The sequence below is a fragment of the Gallus gallus genome, chromosome 13 (genome assembly GCF_016699485.2).
Source record: "Gallus gallus isolate bGalGal1 chromosome 13, bGalGal1.mat.broiler.GRCg7b, whole genome shotgun sequence".
NCBI classification, from domain to species: Eukaryota; Metazoa; Chordata; class Aves; order Galliformes; family Phasianidae; genus Gallus; species Gallus gallus.
Window position 1 is genome coordinate 14552518 of NC_052544.1, and position 11947 is coordinate 14564464.

Below are 11947 nucleotides of genomic sequence, written 5' to 3' on the forward strand. Positions count from 1 at the left end.
CAGCTGAAGCAATTGGAGCATGGAGCTACACGAGATTTTTGTTTGGTTACAGGACGCTTATCTTTATCATTTGATTTTCTTGTGGACGTAAGATATTTTCATATATCACTGTTAGTGTTAAGCAGCTCTGACAATCAATACCACAAGACAATTTTGGAGTGGCTAGATATGGAATTTCAATATTTCACTGCTAGCTGGATTGGGATGAAGATTGCTACTGGGCTCATGACTGTTTCTTTGTTATCGTAATGGCCATTTCCAAGGTTTTTGCTGCTCTGAAATCCATTTGGTTGTTCGAGAAGTGCTGGGATTTAATTCATTATGAAGTCTGAATTTTGCATTCGGCTGTGGGGACCATTGAAAATCAATTTCTCAAAGTCTGGTATGGGATTTAGTATTGAAAGTCCAGATTTATGCTCTACTGAACCATGTCTTTATGCAAATTAAAGGTGTAGAATAACAATTAAGTGTCTCATTTTCACTTCTGGTTGCACTGGAAATGGTTACCTCACTGAGGAGAGGTGAATGAAGCTCTAGGTAGCCCCCATTTTGTGTTCCTCAGATTCTCAAGAACTTCCTTCTGAGTTAAGACTTCAGGCCTTATGCTGGGAGAGTATCAGGGAGAGCCCCAGCAAAATCAAGGTGTAGTTGAAAATAACATTTCAGGCTGAAAAACAGAAAATAGTCTCAAATCCACTGATAGACGCAGTCTGGGATTTTATTTTTTCATGAACAAAGTGTCCCTGATGCCTTTATATAGCTGCCAACAGAGATCAAGTTAAACACAAGTGGCAGGAAGTGTCTTTTAATCTTTCCAACCATGTTCTTGAGTCAAAGTCAGGGAGGAGCAGATCACACGAGTCCCTCTGTGATCCCAGGGTACGAAGAGTCTCAAGGGCTCCTCCTTCATCATGTGTTCAGGACGGCAATGAAAGACGAAATTAGCAGTCTCCAATGTGTGTGAGAGAGTTTATACCTTAAAAAGAACTTATTATCATGTAAGGGTTCATCAGGCATTGCATCATCATTGTGTTGTGCTGGTCGTGATTGCAAATGAAGTTCTTGTCATCATGCCATCACACTGGGGTAAATATGTCATTGAATCCTCAGTGTATGTGCAGCTCCAATGTAACGGGGAAGATATTTATCTGCAAAAAAACTAAATAAGAATAATAATTAAAGGAGGCAGGAAGGAACCTGGCACTGGAGAAAACAGAAGTGAAGTCACACACGTGGCTGAAAGAGAGCTGTGATAAGAAGTCTGCTTGTGTTTTTGTACCTTTGGGTTTACAAGGGAGTTGATGTCCTTCTCCTGGCAGGTGTGTGTGCTTTTCTGGAAGAAATCACTGGAGAGGATTGGTAACTACCTGGGTTTGTCTCTGCAAATGGTGTGAGTGCTGTGGGTTCTGGTGGAGTTCTGGATGGGTCACTCTGTCAAATCCAGCTTTAGAGACCATTGCTTAAAATCTGCCCACATCTCCTGAAAGGGGCGGACAAAGCATTATGAAACTAATCGCATAACTATTCTTTTGTGAGATTAAAAGCAAGGAGCGAGAGGCAAGGCCAGAGGGACACTCAGAATGGCTAATGCAATTTATATCTTGCTCACTCCGCTTTGCTGTCTTGCTAATTTATTTTAAGATGTTTCCTGAACCTGTCATCTAGATTTAGCATGCAATTCACCTTTCAGACAAAAAGGAATTTTCCACTGCTGCTGGAGCAGTGGGAGAGCAGATGGCTGAGAGCTGCGGAAGGCAGCAACTCCTGGTGCAGGGCAGAGGGTCGCGTGCGACAGCATCCCCAGAGCCAGCATCCCTCTGGGGACAGGAGGGGGGGCTCCTCTCTGCTTCTGGTTCACTAATGCTTAACAAATTGTTGGAATTGCTTTGGAAAGGCATCACTAATGCCACTAAAATGAAGATAAGTATGGCTGCTTAGTGTTAATCTTGTAAAATCTCTTGTCCTGGAAAAGAAAATACATATATCATGAGTGTATCTGAGATGAAATTTTAGCTGAAGCACAGCACACAAACTCAAAAATGAAGTGCTCTTCTGGAAGTGCCTCTTGGTCTTCCATATGGATGGAAAGCTCTTCACTAAGTTTCAGTCCAAATTATACATAAGTCATAATAACACTGGGTTATCCCCATGTAGCCCTATTTAAGTCTCACATTCCCCTGAGGGCTCCACATCCTGCAGTATAATGTGGCCGTGATGGGGGGCAGAGTGTTAGGAAGTGCTGATGAGAGAGACAGATTTGTTAGCTGATAACTTTTGCAACCCATTGGCATCATGTTGTGTCCTTGGGGTAAGCAATGGGATTTCTCTGCTGCTCTGTGTCCTTCTGCTTCTTGTCTATCCTTAATTTACACTCCCTTCCCTCCAGGGCCAAACAGATGTGTCAGTTCTGACGCCAAATTGAAAAAGTGGGTCCAAGAGGAAAGTAAAAGTGGAAAAAGCACTTGTTTGGGGAGATGAAAATAAACTTCTTGAGATTCTCTTTTTTGGTAATTTATTTGCACTCAGCTAAAATGTTTCTTCCTTCTTTTCCAAAGATTTAGTTTGGAGACAAGCTGAATCATTTGTTCTGTTTTCACTGTGGTGTTCTTGAAGTCTTCTGACCTTGTTTTTTTGTTTGGGTTTTTTTTTCTTTCCTTTTTTGGATTGATTCAAGTTTTAAAATGCTTTCACTTCAAGGACTGTGAAACTTTACAACCCACTGGAGGCAAACTGAACCTTCCTCTCAGAAATGAAGCAGTGATGTCATTCATTCTTCTGTTGGTACCCATCTCCCTTATTCTAACCTATGCTCACTTAAATCTGAATTCACACAGAACTCTCTGCTCTGCCTGTATTCTGACTTCAACTGAAAACTGTGTTACCTTGCTTATGGAGCTGTGAAAAACTTCACTGTAAGGTGGAAAGGGAAACAGCCTGCAGAATGCTCAGAGAAGGAAAGGAAAATATTTAGTGCAGGACATCCCCGTAATGTTTCTCTGGGAGATGTTGATCTCATCCTGAAAAAGCGACTCCACTCATTCAACCATTCTGAACTTTCTCATGAAGAGTAATTGGATATTATTTATTCTTTGGCAAATGAATGCGTACAGGAGAATTAGTTGGAAAATGCAGCTATTCCTATTAGATTGCCCCTCTGGTGCAAGATAAACTCTGCTGTTTACATCTCCTGAACCATTATCTCCCTCACTACTGGGGGAAGCTTTAGTGGAAATTATACTGGTTTTTGAGGATACCTCCTGGAGGCTGATTTCTGTTGGGTGGGAGCTTGTGTGGGAAACACTTCACACCTTGAAGCTCAAATGTTCCATACTAAAATGAAAAAAAAAAAAAAAGGAAAATGAACAATGAAGGAAAAACATCTTGTAAACCCAAGTAATCGGAAGGAAAGCATAAAATGCAGGGATAGAAACTGCTCTCCATTGGCTTTGGTAAATAATAAAAGTGGCTGTAATGTCTCTTGGTTATTTTCTTCATCTTGCAGGGAACAAATAGCAGTGGCAGACCTTCTCATGTTCATCATTTTCATAGGGAGGTATTTCCAGTGGAAGTGCATCTTTGGAGACATTCCAGGAGAAATAACTTAAATAATAAAATTATACGCGAATAGGCTTGCCTCAATTATTTTACCTTAGAGCCACTGAGACGAGATCATTAGCTGGGTGGGAAACCACATACTCTGACTTCTATGAGGTGCAGAGCAGCCAGCATTGGGGCGCAGGTTAGCACGGCATCTCCTGTGATCTGCTCACCTTCCTTGTCGCTTTAACAGAGTGCATCCATGCTGTTAGCTTAATGTTGTATCACCTCTCCCCTTCTTCCAAGAGAAGTTTCATTTTAATCACTGCAGAAATATTAACTGTGATAAGAGGGACCTGCAGTCTATTAATTTCTTTCTCCATAGTAGGTTGCCATCACTAATAAGCATTGCAGGCAGTTCATGCAGTGCTAGCTGCAGTTGCCAGCTCTTTCCCTCATAAAATCTTGTTTTAGAAACTCCAACTTAGTGAACTTTCAAGTATTTGGTGGTAAATTATCCACGTAGAGCTAGAAAGAGTTTTGATCTTTATTGCCAAAACTGAAACATATCACACAATTATATCTGTTCAGAGGAAATTTAACTGGGAATTAAAGCCAGTCATTTCTTATTACGGAGATAGCTATGAAAAACTAGAGAGTGAAGGATGACTCATAACTTTAGGACCTACATCTTCATCCTGATCCACTTTCCTGATCCCAACACCACCAAATGCCTTGATGTCCAGTGCACTGCGTGGCTTGGGATAAATCTAAATTTCCAAACATTTTCAGTGTCTGAGGCTCTTGCTGTTTTTGCACTGTGGAATGAGGGAATGTCATAATGAAATTACTTTTTTTTCTATCTAAAAATAGTTAGATTACCAACATCAGCCTTTGTAAGTGTGAAAAGGCTATCTTGCTTTTTTATCACATTGGTTGATATCTGTATCCAAAATCCAGTATTGAAAGCATCTTACTGGATATTAACTTGGACTTTCTTGGTAGAAATGAAGGGCGCTAAAGCCGAATAATCCTTCTTCCTTTTTCTAATGAAGCTGCAGCATTTCCTTTCTTAGCTTTTGGGTTTTTTTCCCCTTTTTATTCAGCAGTCGGTGTGGAGCTGCAAGTTCTGTCCTTTAGGGCTCTGCTGCAGGCTGTGGTAGTTATGTAGTTCAGTAATATTGCTTGATGCTATGTAATGAACTGTACTTTTGAGAGAAATAGCACACATTTTGTACATGATAATTCAGAGGAAGATGGTTTTTATATTTCTTTTATTATAAGTGAAACTATTCAACAATTTTGATCTTAAAACAGGAACAAGAGCAACAAAAAATGACTCCACACTAAGGGGAATATGAAGTTATAAGCCTGAAATGAAAACTGTCTTGGTTAATCACTCTGCTAGAATAAATTCCAGAGCTGAAAGAAAATGTGTGAATTACAGCTTACATTAAAGTTTCTCTATTGTCTATTTCACATTAGTGAGATATAGAGGAACTTAATAGAGTTTGAAGCATGTTTGTAGAATACTACTGGATGTACCTAATTTAAATGAGCTTTTAAAACTTCAGCGATGCAGAGGTATATGAGAGGAACTGTACCAACTCTGTCACCTCCCTACACCCTCTCCCTGGATTAAGCACCCCTGCCTGACTCTCGTGTTTGCCTACGCATAGAGGATTAAATTTACCTTGCCTAGTCAGATGTACCATGGTCAGCTTCATTTTATAATTGAATTTTCTCTAATGCATTTTCTGTGCTCATTAAGCCCCCCCAAATTAGTGGGAGTTATCATACACTAAACTGAGCAGATGAATAACCAAGTGCTTGAAACGCTCTGTGGCAGTTACTTTGGACCTTCTTTAAAAGCTGATATTTTCTTTTGTTGCAGTGCCCAGGGAAGCGGAGAAGAACTACTGCGATTTGCTACTGAGATGCTATAAAATGGAAGTGAGATAAAGGCGGGTCTTTGCAGAAAATACTTTGGGTAAGAACATACTGGTTTAACAATGTTAGTCACGGCACATTTACTTATTTATTTATTCTTTTGAAAGGCTTTCTGTAAACTTTGAACGTAGATACAAAAAAGCAGCTACTCATATAGGAAAACAGATCATTGCACTCCATCAAAGGATAAAGCAATGAAGGATCTGCGGGTTCATCAATGACAGAGATCAGCTTTTTGGATCAGCTCTTCACATCTCCAGCAGGAGTCCTTTGGGAGGTACAGAAACCATCTGCATCCTAAGCGTTTCATTCAAATCTGCACGTCAGATATTTACTACAAGGTCTTCTTTGACTCTGTGTGGTGTTATCAGTGATCAGGAAGCTCAGATCACTGTAGGAAGTATTGAATGTCTCATTTCAAAATCAGTCTGGAAACATTCCCAAGGATGCATCTGCTCTTCTAATTTAGTACAGAGGAGAAGAAATTGTGAGGAAAATTAAAGCTAGAGTAAACTCTAAGCACCCTACATTTTGATGTTGCTGTGATAGAAAATGTATATAATAATGGAAAAATCTCCAATAGTTGTTCTGCTTTTAATCTTAAATTGTAACTGATGGCACAAAAGAGATCCGTCTGTATTACAGGAACAGACCTTTTTCAAAAATTTGTATGTGATAGGGGTGTTAGATACATTAAATGCTTGCTGCACATTTTACTTTATATCCTGAAATCCAAATTTCTGAGCTTTCAGAGGCTCTGCTACTCGTTATAGCCATGGCTACTCAATAGCAATCCAAGATACTGTACTACAAAACAAAGTATTTTATAGTGTACTATAAAACAATAGATCTTTGACTGATGCAATAAGCCTTAACCAGTGAACCTGAGCCTGAGGTCTGGCTGCAGAGTATCCAGGAGAAGCAGGGGAAAAGATGCAGTGAGAGCTCATACCTAGCTTTGCAGGCTTGCTGCCAAGGTGTCATTTGAACTTGCTTTACCCACCTGCTCCAGAGAGACTTGCTCCAGGCTGGGGAGGGACTTGGGAAAAGGTTGTGGCCAGAAAAGCAGCTGCCCTGGGATCTTATTGCTTTGCTCTGACATGGTCTTTCCTTAGCAACACGCATGCACTTTTCCTGAAATTCTATTTCTGTTGAGAACACATTTTATTTCCCCCTTCTTACTCTTTATTTTCTCTGTCTCAGCGTCCTCGACTCATTTCTTGTTTCCCTTCCTTGAGACTGCTTTGCTCACTAGTAAATCACCTCTCTGCATCCCCTATGCTCCCTGGTTCCCTTTTCAGCCTAACCCAGTAGGTATGGCTTGGAACAAACTGATGTGCTCTCTTAGAGTAGGAAACACGGGAAAGATGCACTGCAGGTAGCTTAGGTGGTGGTGGTTAGTGTCATAACATCAGGATTATAGCTCATAAATCCTGGAGGCTGGCTGCTCCTGACTGTGCCCAGTACAACTTTCGTTATTTTCTTTGCTTTATTTTTCTGCATCATCTAGCACATAACATTCAAAACATATCACTATAACTTAATGCTCTTCGTGGCATTTGTAAAAGAAAAAAGGTTGGTTGTATGTGTTTTTGTTTTCCTTCCATTTCAGGAAGAGGACTCTTAAAATCACTTTATGCTCAAAATGTTTGCACTGCTGAATTAGAAGAAAATAGGAATTCTCCCGGGGAAGTGATCCAAGGAGATCACTGTTGGAGTGTAAATTTGTTGGGCTGATTGATGATGTAGTTTGCACTTACAGCACTGTTCTGTGCTTTGCACACCTCTCTTAATACTACTCCTTTCTTATCCAGCTTATTTCTAAATGCTTCTGCTGCTGTTGAATTTAATGAAGTCATGGAGGGAAATTAGTGTAAGCATGCACAACTTTTCCCACAGTGTTATGCAGCTATTTAAAACAGGAAAATGTAATCTCCTTTCCATTGCATTGACTGTGCGTCGTGGAAAGGAATTGTACTATATGTCAGACAAGTGGTATAACTAGTTACAAGCCTGTAATCAAGCTCTAGAATATTGAAGCAGCTCTATGCATTTTCCACCTCAGTGACCCCAAAAATCAGTTCAGGTTGCATGTGGTAAGTGCTGTTAGACAGAAGAGGTCCATTACAGCTTAGCTTCACAGAAACTGCTAGAGCTGTAGTCAGTAAATCAGAAAAAATTATCAGTAACAGATCTTGAAAGTGGGCTATTTCTTAATGGCAGCTATAACAACGGCACTATTGCTGCATGCAAGCTAGAATCTAATTCTGTATTTTCAGCAATAGAGATACAACTCAGTAGAGCAGTGTTTTCATGAGCCAAGCACTCTAACCATCAGTATTCTCTGTAACCCTGCCCTATTTTGTCATAGACATATAGCATGCACTATGAACATTTTTTGAATGTAGACAATACATGAGCCAGGGCAAAGTCGGAACTCAGCATTGCAGTGTGATTTACTGGCACTTAGAAACTGTATTTTCATCTGATGTAATTTTCATTTGAACTTTAGAGCCTGCTTTTTTTTTTCTCCTTCAGTTTTATTCTGTGATTTATCCTTAAGTCATACTTCTGCTCCTTATGGGTTCTTCCTGTGCATATAATTCCTCTGGGAGCAGCTGCAAATGAAAGGCAGATTGGATGTGTCTGTTTTCTTGTTTTTGCAACAAAGAGTGAGGCTGCACAGAAATGCTTTTATTCAGATCACCACGCTCAGAGTGCTTTTGTTTGTTTTCCTGGCTTGAAGTGCTACTTCCATTTTCACTTTTCTGCTGGAGTGAGAAAACGATGAGCGCAAATGTTAGACACCAGGGTTGGTGTCCTGGAAAAATAACTATTTATTTGCCCAAGTTATTTGAAGAGAAAACTTTCAAACACTGTATCCTTGTAAGAAAATAAATCAATGAACTCTAGAATATATATGAATCACCTACACTGTAGGTCTTGCTGATGGCTCGATATGTTTATGCTAGTAATTAGGTGCTTTATTTAAGCACCTAATGAATTCTTGTTATATTTAAGCCTGGTTCACGGTTGGGTGGGGGATGTCGCAGAGGACAAATCAGAAGAGAAGGGCTGGTTGTAAGCAGAACTTTCTTGATGCTCATCTCAGAATCAGCAGTTCTTGAACAAAACATTGAGAACACATTTTCTAGAACAAAAGAGCAGATCTGAAAATTGTGAAAAGAATCTCTTTGAGATAAATACTTTATTTATAACAACAATAAATCTGAAACCTTCCAGCAAAGCTCCATGCATGCTGGTTTTATACTAGAACATGACATTTTGTTCTGGACTTGAAACATGGAATGCAGAGGTTAATTCTTTCTCTGGGAAACTGCATTGCTTACAGATGGACAGAGAGAACATGTTATCCCTTGTTTAAGAGCCAGTTGGTCTGGATTTACTACTCAGGTCTCTCTGGTATTCAATTTGTCTTTCCTTTGGTGGAATCATTTGTAATTATTCCTATCTTTTCTCCAGGTGCTCTAATGATGTGGTCTTTTCACAATTTACTTTTAATGTCCCATGATATCCAGAATATAAGATAAATCTTCATACCTTATCTCTTGTATTTTAAAGATTTAACTTTCATTTTATGTCTATGAATTGTTACATACAGAATAACCATTGGAAGATCCCTAAAAAAATAATCTTACAATTTTCCACTTCAAGATTTTCATTTTCCAAGACACCTTTTCCTTTACATTTTTTTTCCTTCTCTTCCCTGTTGTATCTTTTAGCCATTTAAATCCAGCTGTTCACCTTTCTCTGGTTCATAAACTTTTTTTGTTTGATGAGTGAGTGCCATCATCATCTTGGAATGGATAAAATGGAAAAATTATGAATCACTACTGCAGAAATGAATGTCATTAAGAATAGTCTTCTTGCATGTTAACTTGTTTGCTAGAGCCTATGGGAATACCTAAGAATAGAGGAAATGTTCTTCACTTGGTTCAGCCCAAGCATTTAAAGCCTGCCTTGCATCAGCCTGCTAAAAGCAAACCTTGGCTCTTGTGCATGCCTCATGTCCCATATGGACACAGGGCTTTCTCTGGTGTCTGTCATGGTGACCTCTGTCCCACGCATCTGCAGTCCTACCTGAGTGAGGTCTGAGCACAGATTGCCTGGATTTAAGGGCTCTCAGTTCCCTCTGTTAGCAAGGCCTCTTGCTGCTTGATGCTGGAAGTATTTTGCCTCCAGAGAGCCTCTTCCCCTTCTCAGTGCCATTACCACTGCTGCCACATCCCCTTCCCACAGAAGAGCAAAGCCAAAGCTGGAAAATAGGCAGAAGGCTGCAAACTCCTCCTAATCTCCAACTTTGGTAGCAGCATCCAGGCAGCATTCCAAATTTTCACTCATGCTGTCTGGGTAGTCTATGGGGGGATTATGACCTACTTCAAACCTTATGGACAAGTGTGCATGCCTCATCTCCTCTCACTTCCTTCTAACATGTATCATGAGATGGTAAGAAGAGGATCATTTTATTCTTTAATTTTGGTAGGCCATCAGAACCCTTAGATCTTCAGTCTCAGCACCCCTACTTTGTATATTGTTCACACCTGTGCTTTTACTATTTTAAAAAGAATCTGTGCATATACTACTTAGAAAAATATTATACAAATAAAGTAGAACAGCCTTAATTAAACAATTTAGTGTTTGCCTAGTCAATGTGATTAACTTTTTGTCCCAGTAACCCCTGAAATGATAGCACTAACAAATAGTGCAAGGCGTTTTAAAATTAAATGAAATGTTCCTTTGATTACATTAAAGATAATGCATTTTAGGGCTATTCCTTCAGGAGCTGTTTCTCGCCCGTGACAGCATTGATCAATTTGCCATGTCTTTCCCTCCAGGAGTAATCTTTAAATCTCCTCAAGTCATTGTTTGATCAAAGTGCATTTGCAATTGGGTGATTGGAGCAGTCTGAGTTGCCATCTTAATGTAAAGGTCCTATGGGATAGAGAAAGGAAAGAGAATGTACTTATGCTTAGGGTAGTAAATTGATCTGAGTACGTGGGTAATTACACACAGGTAGAAAAAAAGTGAAAGTCTTTGAGGAAAAACTGTTCTTAAAAGTCTTGATAAAGATCTGTTTGAGCTATTATTTTTCCAGGAAAACCAAGTCATGACTTACTGATACCTACAGGTGTTTGCAGGTGAAAAATGACTCCTGGATAGTAAGGGCAAGACACAGAATTCCCTTATCTCACAAATTATCGTTTATTTGTGAAATGTCCTCTGTAGGAGGAGGCCATGAAGGATTGCCAGCATCAGTCCCATGAGCTATGTAGGTCGGGTTGGGTCCCCTCCAGTATAGGCAGCCTGTTTGCTGAGGGAAGCTCTCCGCTGCCCTGAGAGGACCTTACCAGAGAAGTAATAGCACTGCTGTCCTCAGCTTTGGAAGAGGTAATGCTTCATTTGTGGGTGACATTAATTCATTTGGCAAAACTTCAGAAATATGGATTGCTTCCAGTCCAAGCAAGTGTGAGTAAATTTGCTTTTACAGTGCGCTACCTGAATTTGAACCCAGACCCTTTTCAAATCCCATACCCAAGCAGTAACCAAGATGAGGGGTTCCAAGTGGGGGGGGTGGGGAATCTTAATAATGGGAGTAGAACAGTGGGAAAATGGTATAGGAAATTAGTCTTATCCCATGTTTACAGCTCATTTCCACTTTTCAAGATGAGTAGAAATTACTTTTTTTCTGGGTATTTTCATTGGCATTTGGAACCAAAAAAAGAGCAGGAGGGAACCAGTGAGGTTGTTCTCATGCATAAGCCAGTAAAACCAGGGAGAGAAGGAGGATGTTGGGGTATTTGGAGCAGCTGGGGCAGTTGCAGACTTGGCTTAGCAGGTTTTAACTTAGGTCACTCTAGGAAGCTCAGAGTAAGCTCAGCAGTATTCCCACTGCTGAGCAATAAATGACCAATTTTGCGATACAAACTCCTGGAAACAGCCTCTCACACTCCTCTCAGTTCTGCTGTTGCACATGGGCAAGAGACCAGAGCAGAGCATTTCATAGAAAGCCACAGAGAATGGACTGCTGAAGAGCGAGAAGGATACTTGCCTGATGATGTCTTTTAATTCAGATGATAGTGCAATAATATTGATGCTATCCAGAAGGCAGGATAGGATTTCCTACAGCTGCAAATCTTGATGAAAATATTAGGGGAAAAAAACCTAAAAACAAAACAACTGAACTAGATCTTCTCTCTCTCATCCCTTCATATCCTTCTTGCTCTTCCTAGAAAAAGATTGTAGAAAAAAGGTCTGACGTGGTTTGGGAGCAGGGTTCAACAACAGGAGCAATTTCCACAACATAAGTGCCTTTGAGAGATCTTTTGGGGGTTATGATAGCACAGTTCTGGTGTGAGGATACATCAGCCTTCACTTTTCACCTGTTCTGTTAGGAACCTGAGGTGACTGGCTTAAAAGCCTTGAGGTGAAATGGGCTCAG